This window comes from Pongo abelii, chromosome 11 (genome assembly GCF_028885655.2).
Source record: "Pongo abelii isolate AG06213 chromosome 11, NHGRI_mPonAbe1-v2.0_pri, whole genome shotgun sequence".
Taxonomy (NCBI): Eukaryota; Metazoa; Chordata; class Mammalia; order Primates; family Hominidae; genus Pongo; species Pongo abelii.
The window spans coordinates 52,262,669-52,284,767 of NC_071996.2; the positions used below are offsets into that span (position 1 = coordinate 52,262,669).

Here is a 22,099-nt window from a genome sequence, read left to right on the forward strand (position 1 = left end):
ATAAATATTTTAAAATATCCTTTAGAAGATATAATTTTCAAGTCAGTTGCTATGTGTTAGTCAATAGGTAAACAGCTATTTATGATGCATAAATTTTTAATCTGTAGCACCCTCAAATGTTTGGAGTAGAACTATAGAAATAGAACAGCAAATTCAATGCAAATAAAGTAAAATGTAGAAAAGAATGGGAAAAGACAGAAATTACCAAAATAGAAAACAGGCATACAATTGAGAGAATCAAGAAAGCAAATGAATAAGAAAGTCTATAATAGGACAAGGAGGAAGAATATTGGGCAGACACATAGAACATAGATATATGATTGATAATGCCATCAGTAACAAGGAAATGCAAACTAAAACTACAGTGAATAATGTCCAACTTGCCAATGGATACACAGATGGTAGTACATTCCTGCAATGAAATGTAATTTAGTAATAAAAAGGAACAAACTACCAATACATACAACAACATGGACGAATTCCAAAAGCATCATGCTGGGTGAAATAAGACAGAAACAAATGACTATATACAGTATGATTCCATCTCCGTAAAATTCTAGAAAGGGCAAAATTGTAGTGACAGCAGATCAATGGTTTTCTGGGTCTGTAGGTTGGGGAGAGGATTGACTACAAAGGAACATGAGAAAACATTCTGGGGTGTTGGAAATGTTCTATGTCTTTTGTGAGGTGGTGGTTACATGACCACTTATTTTTGTTAAAACTCATCGAGTTTATACCATGAGAAATGATAAGAAATGGAAATGAATGAATTGCTGCACTAGCACGGATGAACTTTTAAAGTATGATGTTGAGAAATAATAATAAAAGAATGCATATGATCAAGTTATACAAACAGGCAAATCTAAACTGTAGTGTTCTGAGTCAGGAGAGTGATCTCCCTTAAGCAGAAGAGAGGAAATAATGATTGCAAGAGGCCACAACTGGGTGAGGGGTTTGTGGCCAGCTAGCAGTGCTCTGGTTCCTCACCTAGCTGGTGGGTACCTATGTGAGTTATCAAACTTTGTATTTATGTTTGGGGTCACTTTTCTGATGATATATGACCTGAGTCCAGCTTGGGGAGGTGTGGGAAACAGGGGTGTGATAAATGTGTTGCTTTATTTTATTTATTTTTTAGATGAAAGATATTTGAGAAATATTACTTTTCTGTAGGACTGATTTCATAGGAAGAGAAGCAATAATTACTAGCTCAAAACTCCTGATAAGGAGGGAGGACTTAGGATCCTGTTAGAAGAATTGGTCATAAACTAACTGAAGGGAGGAGGAGAGAATGTGGTGCACATGTAGGTTTGCAGGTGGAAAGTGAGTTATGGACTGAATTATGACCCTGATATAGTTTGGCTATGTCCCCACCCAAATCTCATCTTGAATTGTAATCCCCATAATCCCCGCATGTCGAGGGAGGAACCCAGTGGGAAGTGATAGGTCATGGGAGCAGTTTCCCCATGCTGTTCTCCTGATAGTGAGTTCTCAGGAGATCTGATGGTTTTAAAAGTGTTTGACAGTTCCTCCTTCACATGCTCACACCCTCTCTTGCCTGCCCCAATGTAAGATGAACCTGCTTCCCCTTCTGCCATGATTAAGTTTCCTGAGGCCTCTCCAGCCATGCGGAACTGTGAGTCAATTAAAACTGTTTTCTTTATAAATGACCCAGTCCCAGGTATATCTTTATAGCAATGTGAAAACAGACTAATACAGAACCTCCCCCACCCCGAAATGTGTATGCTGAAGTCTTTACTCTCAGTATCACAAAATGTCACAGTATTTGGAGATAGCGTATTTTAAAAAGTAATTAAGGTAAAATGAAGTCATATGGTTGGGCCCTAATGCTAACTGATATCCTTGTAAGAAGAGAAGATTAGGACATGGACAAACACAGAGGAACACCAGAAGAAGACACAGGGAGAAGGCAGCCATCTGCAAGAAAAGGAGAAAGGTCTCAGAAGAAACTAAACATGTGAACACCTTGATCTCAAACTTCTAGCCTCCACAACTGTGAGAAAATAAATTCCTATTGTCTAAGCCAGCCAGTCTGTGATACTTTGTAATGATAGCCCAGCAAACTAATACAGATGGCTTCTATTGTCTCTAGATTGATTGGAAAAAAGTTCCTTCTTGGGAAGAAGAAGGGAAATTAGCAGATTTGCGATTTAATAAACAGAGAAATTTGAACTATTAATTTAAGAAAGTGGAAGGTCAGACTGAGCTGTAATTGTCTGAAGCATTGCTTCTCTATGTTTTGGGGCCCAGAAGAGCATGGTGAATTGAACTCATCCTTATAAGAAGAACTTCTGTTCTGAACTCAGACCATAGCAGTTTGTAGTTTGGCCTCTTTGACAACTCACAATGGCCAAATTCCAGGTCTGAAGACAAACATGAATGACACACGAAATTGCTGTTGCTTTAAATAAGTAGCCACAACTGGCTCTGAGAGTAGGTCACAGAGGTGGAGTCACAAATGAGATCTCCACCTGGTATGGGGAAGGAGACTAAAAAGAGGGACATTTGCCAATAATCACAGAAATCATGACAATGGCGTATTCTTCTTAAGACACAAGGCTATATAAAATTAGAGGAAACATCCACATATCTCAGCTTTTTGTCTAAGTCATAGGATTCAAAAACAAAAAGCCATAAAAGTATGTGAGTATCGAAAATGGTTGGGTGTACCTCTTATTTTGCTAAATGCTGATTTCAAATCTAAAATGCAAATTAGTGAGACAGTGTGAATGAATCGACATGAATTCATTTCTACTTTTTGAAATTAACTCCAAGTATTTGTCATAGAGAGGATTGCTCAGTAGTAGTAGTTACTTGTGTGTAACCATTAAATATTGTTATTTAATAGCATTTAGGCTAATCTTGTACATTGTAGGAATAGTTTCTTAAAGGATAATTACAGTAGGTTGTCAAAATTAAGTGACACACAACTCAAGTTAGGCATAAATAAGAGAGATGGAAGTTTGACATACTCCCTTAAAAATGAATAGAAACAAGCAAAAATTGTAAACATCTTGGAATTGAAACATTATTCTGTATTTTGCTTAATTATTTTAAAAGCATGTATATATTTTCTTGGTAAATATCAAGAGGAACAAAGCTAAAAATAGGTACTCAAAAGAACAGTAGGCAAAAATATAAACAGATTTTTCTTTTTCTTGTCAGCTCTTTATTGTGCTATTGATAGAGAGATAAAAGAAAAAGAAGTTTTGGAGAAATTTAAAACAAAAAATTTACCTTTGGGCTCAGGTGAAGAAGAACAAAGGTTGGTAGACCCACTTAAGAGTCTTGATACCAACTGCATATTTAAGGCCAATTATTGAAGTATTATATTCAAAGCCTGTGTACATAATTAGTGATTAACTATACAGTTAAAGGTCTTAGATACCCAATGAAACTTGTTAACTGGATTTGTTTTACTTCACCACAATAATGAATGATTGATTTTTAAATTTAAACAATAAATATATAAATGAAAAGTTAATATTCTTAAGTCCCATTGTTCTACCTTCAGCTAACTAATGTTACAATTTGTATCTTTATTTTTATATATCTCAGGTTTATTCAATTATATGCAAATGTGTGTTTTTTTCTGTGTGTGTGTGTGTGTGTGTGTGTGTGCAAAAACAAAAATAATATCCAGCTAAACAGGTTACTCTGCAATTTGCTTTTAGCACTAAAAAATATGGCATGACCATCCAGTCCAACAAATAGATATAGTATAATTATACTCATACTTATCAGTAGATCGGAGTATTCCATACTACCTATATGCCCTCTCATTTACTTAAAACATTCTACTATGAATTGACAATTGCAAATAAATTGAGGTTATTTTCAGTTGTTTGCTACTACAAATATTACTACAACACACATCCTTTCACGTATATCCTTACATAATGCTGCTTTTGGTTTTGCGTGTGGATAGAGTCCTATTATTTTCCCAGAAGTTTGTAGGAATCCACGCTTCCACCAGCAAAGGATGAGGGTACCCTCTCCCTTTTAGCATTGCCTGCACTGGAGGTTTTAAGTCTTTCTCAATTTTGTTAATTTGATGCATGAAAAATAATTCCTCATTCTTGAAGGATATAGTGAGAAGTGTGTTCCATAGAAATACTGGCTTTAAGTTAAAGCAGGCCTTTGGGACTTTTAGCCTATTATTTTGTTTATCATCTATCTGCTAAATAAGATCTCAGAGCACCCAACAGAAAAAGTAAATTCATATTTTTTAGTATTTTGGCCACATTCATTCATTATATGATCTAGTCCTCAAACAAAACTCTGTTATAATCTCTATTTTGTAAAGGAAAAATAAAAGATCCACAGAGTCATTAATTTCAAAACATACAGATTTTGGGGGTAGCTAGGATGGAAGTTGTCTTAATCCAAAAACCATGTTTTTTTTTTCTTTTTTAATTACAAGGCCTATCAGATAGGAATCCTTACTGTGGTCAATATTGCATTTAAGCATCGGATAAAGCCATGTAGGTAGGTAGGTACATAGGTAGGTATAGATAAGATTTATTTTAAGGAATTGGCACACAGTGTGAGGCCTGGGAAATGTGAAAACTGCAGAGCAGGCCACCACCTGAAAACCCAAGGAAGAGTTAATGTTGAGTCCCAAGTCAGTCTGGAGGCAGGATTCCTCCTTTCTCAGGTGATCTGCCTTTTCCCTTAAGACCCTCAATTGATTGGATGAGGTCCACCCGTATTCTGGAGGGTAATCTACATTGTTTGGAATGTATGGATTTAAATACTAATCACATCTAAAACATACCTTCATAGCAATATCTAGTCTGATGTATGACCCAAAACTGGCTACCATAGCTTAGCTAAGTTGGCACATAAAATTAGCCAACGTACATAATATCACATAATGTTAATATCGCATATGTGTATTCCTGTGGGATTTGCTTTTTTTGACATTTTGTTTTTGGGATTCTTACAGACTACAGTTCTTTCAGTGTCTCTGCTAAAGAGTATTCTATTGCATGAATGTATCACTATTTATCCACCTGTTCCTGTTGATAAATATTTGTGTCATTTTTTCCCCTGTTACAATGTAGATTATGACTCCAAGCATTCCTGTGCAAGTTTCTTTAGAATATATCTAGGAGTAAACTTTGAGTCATGGTCTATGCACATATTTAACCTACAAGATAATTCCAGATTGTTAAAAGTGATGTGCCAGTTCACACTTCTACCAACAGTGGGTGAGAGTTGTGCCCTGCTATGCCCCATTTTTGTCTTGTTAGACCTTTCAATGTCTGCCAATGTTTTAGTCAAAAATAGGAATTCTGGATTCTCTCGTGAACTCTGTTAAATACTAGCTGTGTGGCCGTTGTTAAATCAAACCACTCTAAGGCGCCTGCCAGCCCTAGATTCTACTGTCTCAAGCTCTTCTTTCAAACTATTCAGATAGATCATGTTAGAAAACAAATCAAATTCACCATTTACTGTGCTCCAACGCTGAGGACATTTATTTGATTTAACTTGGTTCAAGGTGTTCACTGGTCAAAGAACCAAGCAGTTGAGATGTCAGTTTCTGAGTAAGGAACCTAAGCAGTATGACTGTTTTTGCAGAAGGACAGTTGTGTAGGAATGGATTTATAGTGTGCCTAAGGCAGTAGGGTGATTGCAGCTGAGTTTTCATGTTAAAGTAGACAGATCTTATAATATAAAGTCACTTGACATAGTACATTCCACTATGAGCCTCTTACTATTTAACATATTTTCTATTAGAGGGTTGTGAATTTGGGGGAACTCAGGGCAGTTGGATGGAGCTTGAACATTTGAGAGCTTTTCTTTATCAAATGTCGATTTTAAAAAAGCTTTTTTTGAGTTCTTCAAAAGCAATTTTCTCCTCAGATCATTATTATTTCAGAGGCTTAATTTAATAACTCTTTTTTTAAAAAATGAAAGCTTATGCTGTTCAAACACACAAAAATAGCTGCTCTAAAAGCAACATTTAGCCTGATTTTTTACTTCAAAAAGAAACAACAATTTCATTTCCATCTATTCTCAACAATTTTATTTTCATCCCTTATTAGAGTCAAATAGAATTTGGATTCAAAGGTTTCTGTATGAGTAGTAACTATATGCGTGAACATCAAGAACTCGGTGTAAAAGTTGCTAAAAGAAGTCTACTACTCTCTTAAACCAAGTTCTGTTCAGTGATAGACCAGAGTTGGTACATTTTTTCCTCTTTTCTTTTTTTGAGGCAGGGTCTTGCTTTGTTGCCCAGGCTGGAGAGCAGTGACATGATCATGGCTGACTGCAGCCTCAGTCTCCTGGGCTCTAGTGACCCTCCCACCTCAGCCTTCCAAAGTGCATGAGCCATAGCACCCAGCCACTTTTTCTTTTAAGGGACAGGCATTAAATATTTGAAGCTTTGTGGGTCATACAGTCTCTGTTGCATCCACTTAACCCTGCTGTTGTAGCATGAAAGGAAAGCAGCCATAGGCAACATATGAACAAATGAGCATGGCTGTGTTCCAATAAAACTTAACAAAAACAAGTGATAGACTGCATTTAGCTTGCAGGTTGCAGTTTGCTAGTCAAATTTAGACCAATAAGTAAATTACACCAAGTAGTAAACATAATGTCCAAAACATTTGTTATCATACTCTTGCTTCTCTTGCCTAAAGACTCTGGTGTGCCTCTCATATGCGACAATGCCTGCCATCCCTCCTTATTATCATTTATTCAGAGGACAATCACACTGGGCTTTTTGTTGAGCTATTGGTAGTGAATTTAAAAAGGTTAATGCATTCTTTCTAAGGACATGGTGCATTTCATGGGACTGTTTATGGGAAGTTTTGATTGATTGAGTCTGTTTATTTATTGATTGTAATAGTTCTTCCGGCAGGTGGGAGAAAGGGCTGCTGAGCTAGGCTGGGCTGGTTAAGTCTACAGATTTGGCAGGTGTTTAAAGCTTTTAAACCCAGGGCCCACAGGGAGTGGGTGAGCCTTTCATTCTGCACCTGTGGCCTGCTGGCACTCAGCATTCCTCCCACTGCCTATGATGTGCCAGCTCCAGGAGGAGGCAACGTGCACATGTTGTGACACACCACAAGCTGTTCTTCCCTGACCTCTTATAAAATCAGCTGAGCACAGCATGGAACATAGGGTGTGAACCTGAACCAAAAAATCCTGCATATAGCTAATAACCATGAAAAATGATGCTGGACTTGCATGGGCATTACATACCAGCCAGTGGCTGTATTCAGGAGGACCATGATGCACATGCCTGGAATGTGGTTGGGGAGGAGGGCGATATTCCCTTTTTTCCTCTCAAGCCTATCATTTTCTCCCCATCTCCACACCATTACTGGAGTGCAAGTTACCATCCTATCTCTTGGACTTCCACAATTTGTTCCTGATGGGATTCCTTAAATCGTCTCTTGATGACCATCTTAAAGATGGTCATGCCACAGCATGATTTCACTTCCTTTAAGGCTTCACATTACTCTTAAGAGAAAGCCAATATTGTTGTCATGACTTTCTGTCAAGTCTATGCATAGCCAGGCCTCGTTCATCTCTGCAAGCTCAGCTGAACCCACTCTCCCCCATGCTGTGTTCCGCTCACACTTGCATTGTTTATATTCTTGAACTGCTCTCCATGCTGCCTCTCACTTGGAAGTCTTGCCTCCTTTCCACATGCTTGTCATTTGTTCTGGAACTCTCTTCCCTTCCATCCTCAGTGGACCCCTGACAGTTAGGTGCCTCTACTCACAAGCTTGTGGATTCTCCATCATTGGAGGTATTAAAACATTGACCGAATCATTAGAAGGATGTGGGAGCCAGGCGTGGTGGTTCATGCCTGTAATCCCAGCACTTTGGGAGGCCAAGGAGGGCGGATGGCTTGAGCTCAAGACCAGCCTGGGCAACATGATGAGACTCTATCTCTACAAAAAATACAAAAATTAGCTGAGCATGTTCGCCCACATCTGTAGTCCCAGCTACTCGGGAAGCTGAGGTGAGAGGATCACTTGAGTCTTGGGAGGTCAAGTCTACAGTGAGCTGTGTTTGCACGGCAGCGCTCCAGCCTGGGTGACAGAGTGAGACCCTGTCTCAAAAAAAAAAAAAAAAAAAAAAAGAACAAAGAAAAAAGGTTGTGGGAGAGATGTATCTATTATCAGATTGATAAGTGAGATAAGTGAATTTTAAGGCCCCTTAAGAAAGCTGTGATTTTTTTTCCATGACTCGTCAATTTAACCTTGTCTCTAAAGTATATAGATACAGTAATACTGATATAGTAATTCTCATCACATCTATATTGGGTAAAGGAATATATAGACACATGATATAAAAAGAACTATTGATCTTCTCTTTATAATTTTGATTTCTTAAATGGATAAAAGGCAGTACAATATGCTATAATCTGTTCTATGACAAGTCATATATTTTGGGGTCTCAACTTGTTCTAACAATTACTGCAAGTCTGACATGTTGCTTATTAAATTTAGTCATTATTGTTTTTGGCAGTGGTCTACAAACATAAAGAAGAAATTCAGTGATTTTAATCACAGGATACACACACCTAGTCTTTTGAAATACCAATTAAAGAGTCCTTAAAACAATAGTGTTGCCAGTGGCAATAATTTCCAAAATTTGGCAAATTTGGAAATTTCCCTGATAAATTGAATTGGAAAAAAAACTACTTTAATATAATATATAGAGAAAATTAAGTCAAAAGTATATATGTAGATGTTGGTTATGATTTGCCCCGTATGTGGCCTAATTCCCTTATCCTAGAAACAAGTATGTTACCCAAGAAGACTTCTCCGTCCCTAAATATGGGGTTCAAGTTACCTTTCAGCAGTTCCTTAAGTTCTCTGTAGGCTTCTATGAAAGCATAGTGATTTCAGCCAGCATAATTTCCTGGGCTTCCACTTGTGCAAAAGATAAATGGGTCAGATGCAGTGGCTCACGCCTGTAATCCCAGCACTTTGGGAGGCCCAGGCAGATGGATCACCTGAGGTCAGGAGTTCAAGACCAACCTGTCTAACATGGTTAAACCCCATCTATACTAAAAATACAAAATTAGCTGGGTGTGGTGGTCCATGGCTGTAATCCCAGCTACTCAGGAGGCTGAGGCAAGAGACTCTCTTGAACCCAGGAGGCAGAAGTTGCAGTGAGCTGAGATCACACCTTTGTACTCCAGCCCCTAGGCGACAAGAGCGAAACTCTGTCTCAAAAAAAAAAAAAAAAAGATTAATTTTCACCAAGAACTCCCTGTATAGCAATTGATATCATTTATTTATTGTTATGATAACTAGCAGTCTATTCAATTGGAAAAACAAGATAATAATAAAGAAAATATCTTAAACATGCTTAGGCTACTTTATAAGGTTTCGTGACCACCTAATTTTATGTGATAATAAAATAATAGATTTGTAAAATTCAAAACCTGACATTACTTTAAAAAATATTTAATTATACCAATCCTCAAAGGTAACAAAATTACAAGAGGAAAAGTGAGACATGAAGGTATGGTGAAGAATAGTAATGCTTCCTTTGTTCATACATTTAACAACTGGTTTTTTTTTTAATCACCAAAATGTCATTTTTATCAATGCAAAAACTCTAGTCTCAAGAACCTGAGATAATTTCTTGCATCATAGTATTTAACTTAAAACCTTCCATGGATTTTGACTGTATCATGGGGCAGAATAAAAAGAGCCATGGAGTCTTACTGCTAGCAGGCCTAATTTCAACTCACAGCTTTTATGTTTCTTGCTGTTGCCCTCCAAAAACTCAGTTAACTCCTGTAAGACTCACTTTTCCCTTGTATAGAATGAGGACACTCATGCCAAACTCAGAGTGATTTATAGATTAGCAGAGCTAATGCATGAAAAGTTTCTTTGTAAATTATAAAGTACAACGAATTCAACAAGTTACAATCTCAAAAGAAGCAAAAATGCTAACTTCTTTTTTTAGATATTATCAAGACTGAAAAAGTCAAAATATTGATCTAAGAATGGTTAGTTGATAATACAAAAAGTAGATAACTCAAGTTTTGCTAAGGTCTATAAAATCTTTCTCCAACATCATGAGATGAATCTCTAATCTGATCAACTCTTAATATCCACGTTGTTTGAACAACCATTAAATATTATTGTGACTTTTAAATTGCAAATTCTGTTATGCTATACATCTTTTCTATTGAAATAGAAAGAATAAGGAAAAAATTATATTGTTATAACTCCTAACCTCTTTGCCCCATGAGTAAGTTTGTGTACAGAATAGCAAACGTTAGGTAGGATTATTTACCTTTCTTTCTATAATTAGAAGACTAGTCCAACACAAGTCCATTGAAATCTGATGTTTATTGATGTTCTGTAATTTATTTGTTTGCAGTTGAATTCACTTGATCTTAGCCAAAAGGCTAAGAAGCCATGTTTTGCAGTTGACTTAATACATAGTATTTAGAGTTCTTCCGGAGTTAATGAGTGCAGCACACCAACATGGCACATGTATACATATGTAACAAACCTGCACGTTGTGCACATGTACCCTAAAACTTAAAGTATAATAATGATAATAATAATAATAAACTCAACAGTAAATTTTTAAAAAATGTATTCTTTAACAGTCTAATTTGAACAGTGAAGAAAGATACAGGAAAAATACAAAATAAGTTCAATGTTAATGGCATTAAGCTTCCAGTGGTAAATGAAGAAAGCCATATGACTTTCCAAAATTGTTCTTCTAAATCTCTTTAATGTAAAGGAAGAGGCTTAGTGACTACATGTGTTGGAGAGGAAGGCAAGCTTGTTTGCTAGAAGTTAGAAACTAGACTTTATTTTTTTTTCCATTATTGTCATTGACTGTCATAGTCTCTGGTATATATTTAATGCTTAATACATATTTTTCAATTAATTACCAACTTCAAATCTCATCTACTTTCAGAAGCCTTCCCTGATAAATACAGCTGGAACTAATACTTGAATTCTTTTGCATTTTTAAAAGTACATGTCTTATTAATTCATTACATAAATATTTAGAGTACCAGATGTGTTCACAGCACTGCATAAGACACTGAAGATACAGCAGAGAAAAAAAGAGACAAAAATCACAGTCTAGGGATATTTCATTCTAGTGGAGAGAGACAACCAATAAACTATAAAATATACTAGTGAGTTATATTGCTGTGAAAAATATTAAGCAAAAATAGGAGGATAGAAAGAGCTGATGGTCCAAGGACAGCTTATACCTTAAACAGGTCAGGGAAAGCCTCTCTGAGAAAATATTTGGAGAAAATGAGAAAATATTCCCGGCAGGGAAAATAACAAGTGCAAATGTCCTGTGGCAGGAGGGTTTCTTGCTGGTCTAAAAAATAGCAGCCAAGTCAGGAAGGCTGGGCAATGAGCAGAGGAGAGAAAAGCTGAGGTAGGAGAAGTAATAAAGACACAGATCAAGTCAGGTCTCCTGGACTGCTCTAACAACTTTGGCTTTTACTGAGTGAGATGGAAAGAATGGCAAATTTTGGGCAGAAGAGTATCACAATCTCACTTTTTGCAAGTGACATTTTTTTTTCTTTTTTCTTTTTCTAGCAGATCACTGTGGAGGCTCTGTCATTTGTTGGTTGAAGAGAAGTCACACATGGAAGGAGAAAGACCAGTTAGAGGGCTATTGTAACAATTCCAGTAAGAGATGATGGTGCCTCAGTGAAAGTGATGAAAAGTGGGATAATTCTGGACCTATTTTCAAGGTAGAACCGGTAGGGTTTTTAAAATAACGTGAATGTGGGATATAAGTAAAAGAAAGGAGTCAAGAATGTCTCCAAGGTTTTGGGCATAAGCAACTTTAGTTTCCATTAAATTAGGTAGTAGATATTATTTTACAGATAATAGTTTACATATTATTTTCTGCATGATTGTCCATGCAGAAAGTCCAAATAAATATATAGGTAAATTAGTATAATTAATACATGTTAATTTAGTGCCAGATGCAAGTCAATCTATAAAAAACACTTGTATTTATACACACCAAAAACAAAAATAAAACTTTCAAAATACTATAATAATTGCATAATTTGTTAGGATTAAATCTAAATTAAATGATCTAAACAGCCAGGGTTAAATCCATATAAAATAGCTTAGATATAATTGCATTAACTCTAACAGTTTCATGGTCTTTATATAAGTATTTTAGACATTATTACAGGTAATTAAAGATGACCTCAATCAATGAAGAGCTATGTCAAATTTTGAGAATTCTCTCCCAAATCTATCTATGAAATTAATGAACCCCCTACAAATCTAAGCACAATTATTTAATGAAATGAGTAAATGGATTCTAAAATGTATATGGAAAACAGAGAACCAAGAACAGCAAAGATAATATTGAAGAAGAGAATAAAAAATCAGGACTTAAAAATAGAAAAGCAGATAAATATACAATAATTTAACAAATATACTAGTAGTGTGAGAATAGACAAAGACCCAAAGGAACAGAATAGAGAGGATGAAAACTAACCCAAGCGTGCATGAATACTTGGTTTATGACAAAATAGTTCAGCAGAGCAATGAAGAAAGGAAAGTATTTTCAATAATATTTGGATATTCAAATGAAAAAATAAAATTTAACCATTGTTTCGTAACACTAGTTTGAAACTAATGTTTCAAACATTAGTTCTATTTAAACTCTAACTGAGAAAGGTAAAAACCATGCAGACTTTAAAAAGTTACTTAGGATAATGTGTTTGTGTTGTTGGGATAAAAAAAGAATAGAAATATAATAATCATCAAGGGAAGGACTGACATTTTGTCAATATATTAAAATTAAGAACTTCTCTTTATCAAAAGATACCACTAAGAGAGTGAAAAAGTAAGTCAAAGAGAGGGACAGAATATTTGTAGCATATGTAATCTAAAAAAGGACTGTTCTTCAGAATTCCTTCAAATCAGTAAGAAGGTAGATAACTCAATAGAAAAATGGGCGAGAAACTTGACTATTGTTAGAAGCTTATTCAAAAGGTCAACAAATATATGAAACAATCCCCCAACTTCTTTAATCATCAAGGTAACATGAATTTAAATCTCCGGGAATTATAACTACATGACCACCAGAATGATGAAAAAAATGAAACAAACTCACCTTGCCAGGCATTGGTGAAGAGATGGAGCATGGGAACGCCCGTGAACTGCTGGAGAGAGTGTAATTTGTACACCTACTTGAGAAGATCATTTGTCATTGTCTACTCACAATGTTGAATGTGCTCATCCACGAACCCGCACTTTTCCATTTAGGTATATCTTCTACAGAAATGCTTGCACGTGTCCTCTGAAGACCTGTACAAGAATATCAGAGCAAGATTATTTGTGTAGTATCCCCAAGCTGAAAACAATTCAAATGTCCACCAATGAAGGAGTGACTAAAGATTTTTGTGTGTTTATAAAGTAGAATCTTTTTCAGCAATGAAAATAAATGAACTATGTATGTACAAAAACGATGATTTTCATAGCTATACTGGTACAAAAACGGATAATTTTCATAGCTATACTGGTGAACAATAGCCAAGCACACAATCACATACACTGTATGACTTGATTTATATAAAGTTCCCAGAGAGACAAAAATAATCTATGGCGTTAGAAATAAGACACTATTACCTCTGAAGAGAGAAGGAATTACTTAGAGGAGACACAGAAGAGGCTTCTGGGGTCTGATAATGTACTGTTTCTGATGGAATCTACTTTGTATGTTCACTAGGTGATAAGTCTTCAAGCTGCATATTTACAAGGCATACTCTTTTTAATATTCAGATAATTTAATATTCAAGTAAAAAGATAAATCTATCAGTATCTGAATCCTAGATTTTGGTATTTTGTATAATGGGTGTCTAATTGTGTACTAAGTAGATGGAATGAAATTGATTGTCCTTGGATGTTCAGTCAAGTGATGGCACATTCTCTGACATTTGTGCTTGAAGGTTAAATTTGAATTGAGATCTGCATCATAAGCTCGAAAACACTGAGTGTATGCAGGTTTTCAATGTTTTTCTATTATTTATGCCATTTCACTCCTTTTCTATTTCTTTTATTCAATAATTTTATGAAATGATTGACACAAAGACCTAGAAAATCTTCCTGTAAACTGAATTGATGGTTCTTTCCTAGCTGTAATAGAGGACATCATTCTTCTTTTATAATGCTAAATGCCAGCTGAAGACAGGAATATTTATACTCAGGAACACAGCAGTCGGTGCTGTTACAGGTTCAGATTATTCCTCCCGTCTCTTAAAGGTTATGGTCTGAACACAGGGCTCTTTTTCAAGGCATACATCTTGAACTGTCTGAAACAATTGCTAAACCAAATAATCATTTGCCAACAAATGCTCTAAAGCCAAAAAAAAAAAAAAAAACAAACAAACAACAACAACAACAACAAACCTGGTTTTGTTAAGACAATTAAAATTTTTTATTTTTATTTTTTATTTTTTGAGACGAAGTGTTGCTCTGTCACCCAAGCTGGAGTGCAGTGACACAATCTCGGCTCACTGCAACCTCCACCTCCCAGGTTCAGACAATTCTCCTGTCACAGCCTCCCAAGTAACTGGGACTACAGGTGCCCACCACCATGCTAGACTAATTTTTGTATTTTTAGTACAGACAGGGTTTCACCATGTTAGCCAGGATAGTCTCAAACTCCTGACCTCAGGTGATCCACCCACCTTGGCCTCCCAAAGTGCTGGGATTACAGGTGTGAGCCACAGCACCCGACCAGACAATGATAATTTTAATTATAAAGCCAGAGTTGAATTTAAATAAAACACTCCTAAACACCTGAATTTTTCAGGGGAAAATTATCCTGTAGAGTATTTGATTCCAGATGGAGTATATCATCTAGATTGAACTGTTTCTTCTGTTACAATGCATTTTGTTTTCAAATGATATTATCCAAGATAAGTATCACATAGCCTATGAACTACTAAAACATACTCACTGGTTAACCTCTGAGATATCAGAACTCCATTTCCTGCAGTACCTTATAATATTATCTCTGCAAGTCTTCAAATTTTTCAAAAAAGTAATGTACTTGATATTGTCTTCATATGTGGTAATTTGGAAGTATTTGGGGTTGTGAACAAGTACAAGGCATGGGTAAAAGAGGCAACAGCTATTCAGTGTGATTTTAAGAGTGTTGAAGAAGGTCTCCTACAATTTTTTTTTTTTTTTTTTTTTTTTTTTTTCCTGAGATGGAGTCTCACTCTGTTTGCCCAGGCTGGAGTGCAGTGGTGCAATCTCAGCTCACTGCAAGCTCCGCCTCCCGGGTTCATGCCATTCTTCTGCCTCAGCCTTCTGAGTTGCTGGGACTACAGGCACCCACCACCACACCCAGCTAATTTTTTGTATTTTTAGTAGAGACAGGGTTTCACCATGTTAGCCAGGATGGTCTCGATCTCCTGACCTCATGATCCGCCCACCTCAGCCTCCCAAAGCGCTGGGATTACAGGCGTGAGCCACCGTGCCCGGCCAAAAATATTAACCCAAACTATTAACAAGTTGTTTTTACTTTAAAACAGCATATACAAGGAAGGTCACTATTAAAATATGTTTTCATTTTAGAAGGTAACATATTTGTTTAGTTTCCTTATAATACAAGTCCAGTTTATAGATTAGAATAAATAAAATAGGCCAAGGTGAGGCCCCTGTTGTCCCCTCCTGTGTTGGATCTTCACCTTGTCACTCTCCCATGGGTTCTTGGGAACCCACCTGCAAGCACTGCAATATACTGCTGACCACAGTGGTGTCGGGCAAGGGGAGGGGAGAGCTTTACTTATCTTCTGCTTCTTTGCACTTGCTGGGATCTCGACAAGTGATGGGAGTTATAACATATAAATATGAGACATCAGAATACAGAGAATGAGTTTGAGTAATGACAAGATTCCATGGTTTTAACTCAGATGACTGGCATTGTGCAATTCAGCACATCGGACTAGAATGTTTTGCCAGTGCCTCAGTCAGTACTTGTTTATTCTCATCCTGAATAATTATTATAAGCGTAGCTGACATTGATTGGGTGTTTTCTATATGCCAAGCATGGTGCTAAGCTTTTTCCTTGCCCTTTTTATTTCCTTAAAAAAAAAAAACTCTGGGATTATCACCCCCATTTTACAGATTAAGAAATGGAGGACCCAAACAGTTAAAGACTTTTAAAAAGGTTCTACAGCCAGTCAGTGGTGGAGCAGGGATTTAAAGCTAGCTCTGCCTCACCAAAGCCTCAGTCCCTAAACACTATTTACTTCTGTCCCTCCTGTTCCTTTCCCAGCACTTCTTTGTCTCCACCAGACCCAACCCCTTGAATGCAGGTGCTGTGCTTCCTTTTTCTTTACATATCTAGCACCTGACTGACTCAGTGGCTGAAGCAGCTCATGCTCAGAAAGTGACGATATGGAAACTTGCAGAGAGCCTGCAGCTGTCTGTCTGTGAAAAACTGCTTGGTTGTGGTTCATCAATCTTGTTCTGTGGTTACTGCGGCTACCCTAACTAGGAAACACTTTGTGAAACATCCCAGTGGTGCAGGTTTTGTGTAATGGCTCACCAGCAGCAACCAAACACTTCCCCATTTCCCATTCCGCACCAAGGGGTGGTATGGAGGCTCTAGAGGGAATAGGGATCCAGTCTCCTTCCTCCTTATGCATTTCCAGTGAGGGCAGTGGGGAAAGAAACATGGAGCAGGTGGAGTGGATGGTAACACCCTGAGAACTGTTTGACCCTGGATTTTTAGGCTTGGAAAAGGTCATTTCATAGGACAGTACATGCAGCTGAATTCAGGGCACCTAAGGACACTTGGATTGGCAGGGCTGAGGAGCAGTTATCTAAACAGCTTGTAGTTATTTAAGTCCCAAGTGATCTGGTTACAGACCATTGATGGCTTTTCCACTTCTATGCCTCCTCAAGCTGTGGCTCTCAGAAAAGAGAAATCAAGAGTAATTATATGTTAGAAATACCTGGCCTCACTGTGGGGTGAGATGGAACCTGTGCACTGCACCTTGACCATTTAACCTCCTTTTTCTCTTGGTTGCATGAAGTCATGCTCCCTGGAAGAGTCTTTCAAGCCATCCCCTTTTATCCCCTTACCTTCCTATCCTCAACCTAACAATCCTCTTTTCAGTCTCCCTCCTCTTTGAACTGTGCCTCTCACTACCTCAAAAAGGAATATTTACTTCACACTCAATCTTTCAGAATTACTCTTGGGCAAATAGAAGTTTAGAGACTCTCCATAGGCACAGCGAATACAGGGATATTAATGAGATGTGGTAGAGAAATCCACTGGAATACACAATGGAGACGTTTTAACCTGTGTGATTTAATTCTGTCTTTGAACTTTTTTCATGAAATAATCCTTTATATACAGAATTCAACTGATACTCAACTCCAATAAATATAATGGTGATTTGTTACCAAGTACAGCTGGGTGGGCTTATTATCATAGGTGAGATTACATTTAAAAAATATGTAATAAACGAGATCATGTCTGTTGCAGGAACATGGATGGAGCTGAAGGCCATTGTCCTTAGCCAACTAACACAGGAACAGAAAACCAAATGCCACATGTTCTCACTTAGAAGTGGGGCCTAAATGGTGAGAACACATGGACACATAGAGGAGAAAAACACACACTGGGGCCTATGGGAGGCTGGAGGGTGGGAGGAGGCGGATCAGGAAAAATGACTAATGAGTACTAGACTTAACACCTGGGTGACAAAATAATCTGTACGACAAACCCCCACGACACAAGTTTACCTACGTAACAAAACTGCACATGTACCCCTGAACTTAAAACTCAAAGGAATATAATGCATATATATATACACACACATTCATATGTACATGTATACACACACACACACACACACACACACACACACACACATATTTCCCCTGTTTCTCAGAGTAAGAAAGGACGTTAGCATACTCAAACCCATAGAAGGCTGGGTCTAAATTTAACTCCTGGGGTAACTCAAGCCCCAAGACCCAAGAAAACCTTGAAAAAATGTGATGGTAGGACAGAAACTTCCTAATTTGGATGATATTTTATATAGAAGCCATGACAGAAATAAGGTTTGGAGGCCTCTTCTCCTTCTTCTTAAACTCAATTTGATCCATGGATTTTTTTTTTGGTTTTTCAGGTTGTTATCTTAACCGCTCCCCTCCAAGTGAGTGTATGCCTTTCTTAGGTTCCTCAGAAAGCAGGCTCTCTGATGGCAACAGGCATGCAGAAGGTTGACAGAAGGGTGTGCTCAGCAGCAGCACCTGGGAGGAGGCAGGGGCAGTAGCATTGGGCAGTTGAACTGTGATGCAGTTGCATAAAGGCTTCAAGCTGAACCCTCAAGGAGCCTTGGAATGAGCTAGCCCTTCAAAGAGGTGCTGAAATGATGCAAGCTGCCCCCAATGAGGGGCATAAACTTGAGCAAGGAAGCTTTCTTTCAGTTTCGGGGAGAGATTCAAGTTATGAGCCCTCAGAGGGCAGCACCCCCAACTGTCAGGAAAATGAGCTCCCCAGACTTTAGAGAGGAAATCTGGATAGGGCCCCTTGACATCCACCACAGTCCCTCCTGTGCTGCTGGGATCCACTTGCTTTGATAATCTCACTCCATCTGATCCCATAGTAGAAAAAGAAGTTCAGGGGGCAAAACAGAGTGCGTCTAACAGTCAATGTTCTTACGGCCACAACTGGTACTCAACATTACTGCTCATTTTAGATTTATTTGCCACTTCTTAGGCAGCACCTCCTCTGCCCAGGTGGCTTATCTGGTGGAGTGTCCCAGAGTGTCATCTATGAAGGGCCTGTGCCCTTGATCCCCAGGCCCCTCTCAGGCTATAGCTATTGATATATATATATATATATTCCATTTAATCACAAAGTAGGGCAGAGAAGTAGCAATAAATGACCACAGTATCTACTAAAGGAAACTGTGATAACAAAAATAGATCTGTTTCCTCATGAACAACAGCGCTATCTCCTTCTGATGATCAAGGTTTCTTATCACTGCAGGTAACTCCCTTTCTTGCCTGCTGGTCTTTTGGCACCAGGAGCCCTCTGTGATTAGGAGACAGCTATGGCTGTAAGTTTAATGAGACTCTTTCTGTGTGCCCTGCAGCAGCTTTCCCCTGAAAACCCATAGAGCCCCGAGCAGTGAGTACGGAGAGGACACATTTCCCAAGTGGTCACTGGAAGTAATGATAAGTGAGGCCACACTCACTTTCACCACTTGTTTCAAGGCTCATGTTTTCTACCTATTGGGGACATGCACCCTACAATGGCCAGGGTCCTGTAGAAAGGCAGCCAGTTGTCACAGTTTCTTCTCCAAGGTGATAGCTCAGTTGTGCCTTCAAAAAGCCATTCTTTTGCTGTGCCAGGCCTATCGCTTCTAGATGGTGCTGTATGTGATGAAAATTTTAGATCCTGTGGGCACATGCATACCTCTTTGCTGTGTAGTAGATTCCTTGGCTACATGTGTTGTTAGGGAAGATTTCATGTTAGTGAAGTTAACACTCTGTAAATCCTCAGAGCGTGGTACTGAATGATGGGAAATGCAAATTGATACCTAGAATATGTGTTGAATCCAGATAAGTGGCTAATCTTTCCAGAGTAAAAGGTTCTCAATGTAATCAACTTGTCACCAAGTGGCTGGTTGCTCTCCTTGAAAAATGTAGCCATATCAGGAACTCTGCATAGATCTCTGTTGTTAGCAGGTTGAGCATTCAGTGGCAGCAGTAGCTAAGCCAAAAGAGTCTATGCTATTTTGCTATATATGGCTTCCATCCCTTACCATGGTTACTGCAATCATTCATCCATGTGCCAACCCTAGAGCAGCAATGACAGAGGTTGGCAAAAATCAGCTGGCTAAAACAATGTTTCTAGATGATTGTTTGATAAGCCTTCTAAAGCTCTTTCCTGGGTGTATGAATGCAAAATAAAACTCTTTACAATTGGTGCTCATTTGCAAAGGTCCATCCACATGACTCTTTCCCAGACCCCAGACCTCCTTGTCCCTGATCTTTCAATCTCTTTCTTTATAGGGCCTTAGAAGAGTTACAGGCTGAATTGCATTCCCCCAAATTTATATGTTGAAGTCCCAGCCCTTAGTACCTGCGAATGGGACTGTATTTGAAGATAGGGTCTTTAAGAGTTGATTGAGGTAAAACAAGGCTATTAGGGTGGGCCCTACTTCAATCTGACTAGAGTCCTTATAAGAAGAAATTAGGACACACAGAAATACCAGGGATGTGCATACACAAAAGCACAACCATGTGATGAGCAGCAAGAGGGAGGTTATCCACCAGCCCAGGAAAGAGGTCTCAGGAGAAATCATCTCTGCTGGCACCTTGATCTTAGACCCTTCCAGAGCTGTGAGAAAATTCTTTTGTTTAAACCACCTAGTTTGTGGTATTTTGTTATGGCAACACAAGAAGACTAAGAGAGAAGCTCTGCCAACCACCCAGGCCATTCAGAATACTGCCCATATATGCCCCAATCCATTCACAGGTTACTTGTCTTTCCAAACTAAGTGATCAGATGCCTCACCCAGAGCTAGGTCAAAGGGAAGACTTTCTCTCACTGTTGCTAGTGAGGGCCACTCCTGAACAGTTCTTTCTCACTTTGCACCCAATGTGCTGAACCAACACATTTATTAACCAAGCTTAGCAGCTTTTCTTCTTCTATTGGTTTGTCATAAGGGATCCTCCATTCAGTCACAGGTATGAGCTGAAGTAGATGACTTGGAGGCAGACGTCATGGGAGTCTGGGTACCTGCTACAGCTTACTGGCTTACTTGCCTCCTCTGGCCATGCGTATGCCAATCCCAGATAAATCACTAAGTATATCATTAGACTGAACATACTTGCCATTTGCCATTATCCCCACATTGTTTCTTTTAATCTGGGGATTAAAGCCTATTGTCATGCAGAGATCTGCTCCAGCTCCCCTTCCTGCTCTGTATTCCACATAAAGCTTGCAGTTTTTCCTGCAGCTTAGTGGGTGGGTGGAGGATTCTCAAGCATAGAATATGTTGCCTTCAAAACTCAAAGTGGCCTACCAGATATTGTGTTTTCTTCTTCGTAGTGGGAGGCATGGGATGAAATACTTTGTCCTTAATTTGGAGTGGATTTCCTGGCATGTCCCAGACTGCTTGACCTTCAAAATCTTAACTGATTATTGAGACTCTGAGTCTTTGGAGAGTCTATTTTCTATTCTCTGCATCGTACATGTCATATGAAAGTCTTTACTATACTTGTTGCTTCTTGCTCATCCAGTACAATTAACATGATCTCGAACCTCAGTCCAACAGTCCTTGAAATGTCTGAGTATTGCTATCCCTCAGTGAATGGTTATCCAAATAAATAGCCATAGGTCCCAGTGATTGCTTATCCAAATAAAGAGCCATTCTCTTGAGGAAAGACTAGGGATGTCATGGTGATTCAGGGTCCTTCTACTTAAGGACTCTGCTGCTCTTTCAGTCAGTGTGTTCTGGGTCTGAACACTGGTTCGGGTTCAGAGACTGAAGTAGGAATTATGACTTTTTATTGGGCTGGCTGCTCTCAATTTCTTCTTTAATACACTTGATTTCTTTTGAGTTTTCCATTAGTACCTTTGTTGATTGTCCATGCGTCTTGCCCCAGGAATGCCTTGTACTAAATATATCCATAGCTCTCTTTAGTTCAGCCCCTCTTGAATGCTACTCTAATATCTTTATTATAATTGCGCTCATTTTGTCTGATGGCTAAGCACTGGCACTTAGCCTCTGTTAGTTAATATACTATAATCCAATAGTTCCCAAACTCTGCCAATATTAGAATCACTTGGTAATTAAACAAAAATCCTGATGCCCAGTTTGCAATCTATCCCAATTAAACCACAATATTTGGATGGAAACCAGGCATCAATCATTTTTAATGATGCCCAGGTGCAGCAAAGTTTGTAAACTCCCGCTATAATCCATACTGCTATTTGAAGCCCAGTTTTGTAACAGAATATCCCACTACCGGACACCAGTAAACCTCTCTATGATGCTAGCATTCTGCTTACAAAAACATTGCTCATCCCTTTGGTAAATAGTACATCCTCC

The 22,099-nt window shown here is 38.2% G+C and overlaps 1 protein-coding gene across 8 annotated transcripts in view; it reads left to right on the forward strand.

Annotated features, from left to right (window-relative positions):
- Positions 1-22,099, forward strand: part of LOC103889957 (putative uncharacterized protein encoded by LINC00269) — a 377,157-nt gene that overhangs the window by 292,530 nt on the left and 62,528 nt on the right. For 2 of the 8 annotated variants that reach the window (XR_010136004.1, XR_010136000.1), the window contains 2 exons: positions 11,577-11,734; positions 13,048-14,366. The gene's annotated coding sequence lies outside the window, so the exon portion shown is untranslated. Of the gene's footprint in view, positions 1-3,183; positions 3,284-11,576; positions 14,373-22,099 lie in introns of those variants that run through there. The other 6 variants (XR_008522804.2, XR_010135999.1, XR_008522802.2 and 3 more) reach the window with 5 other exon arrangements.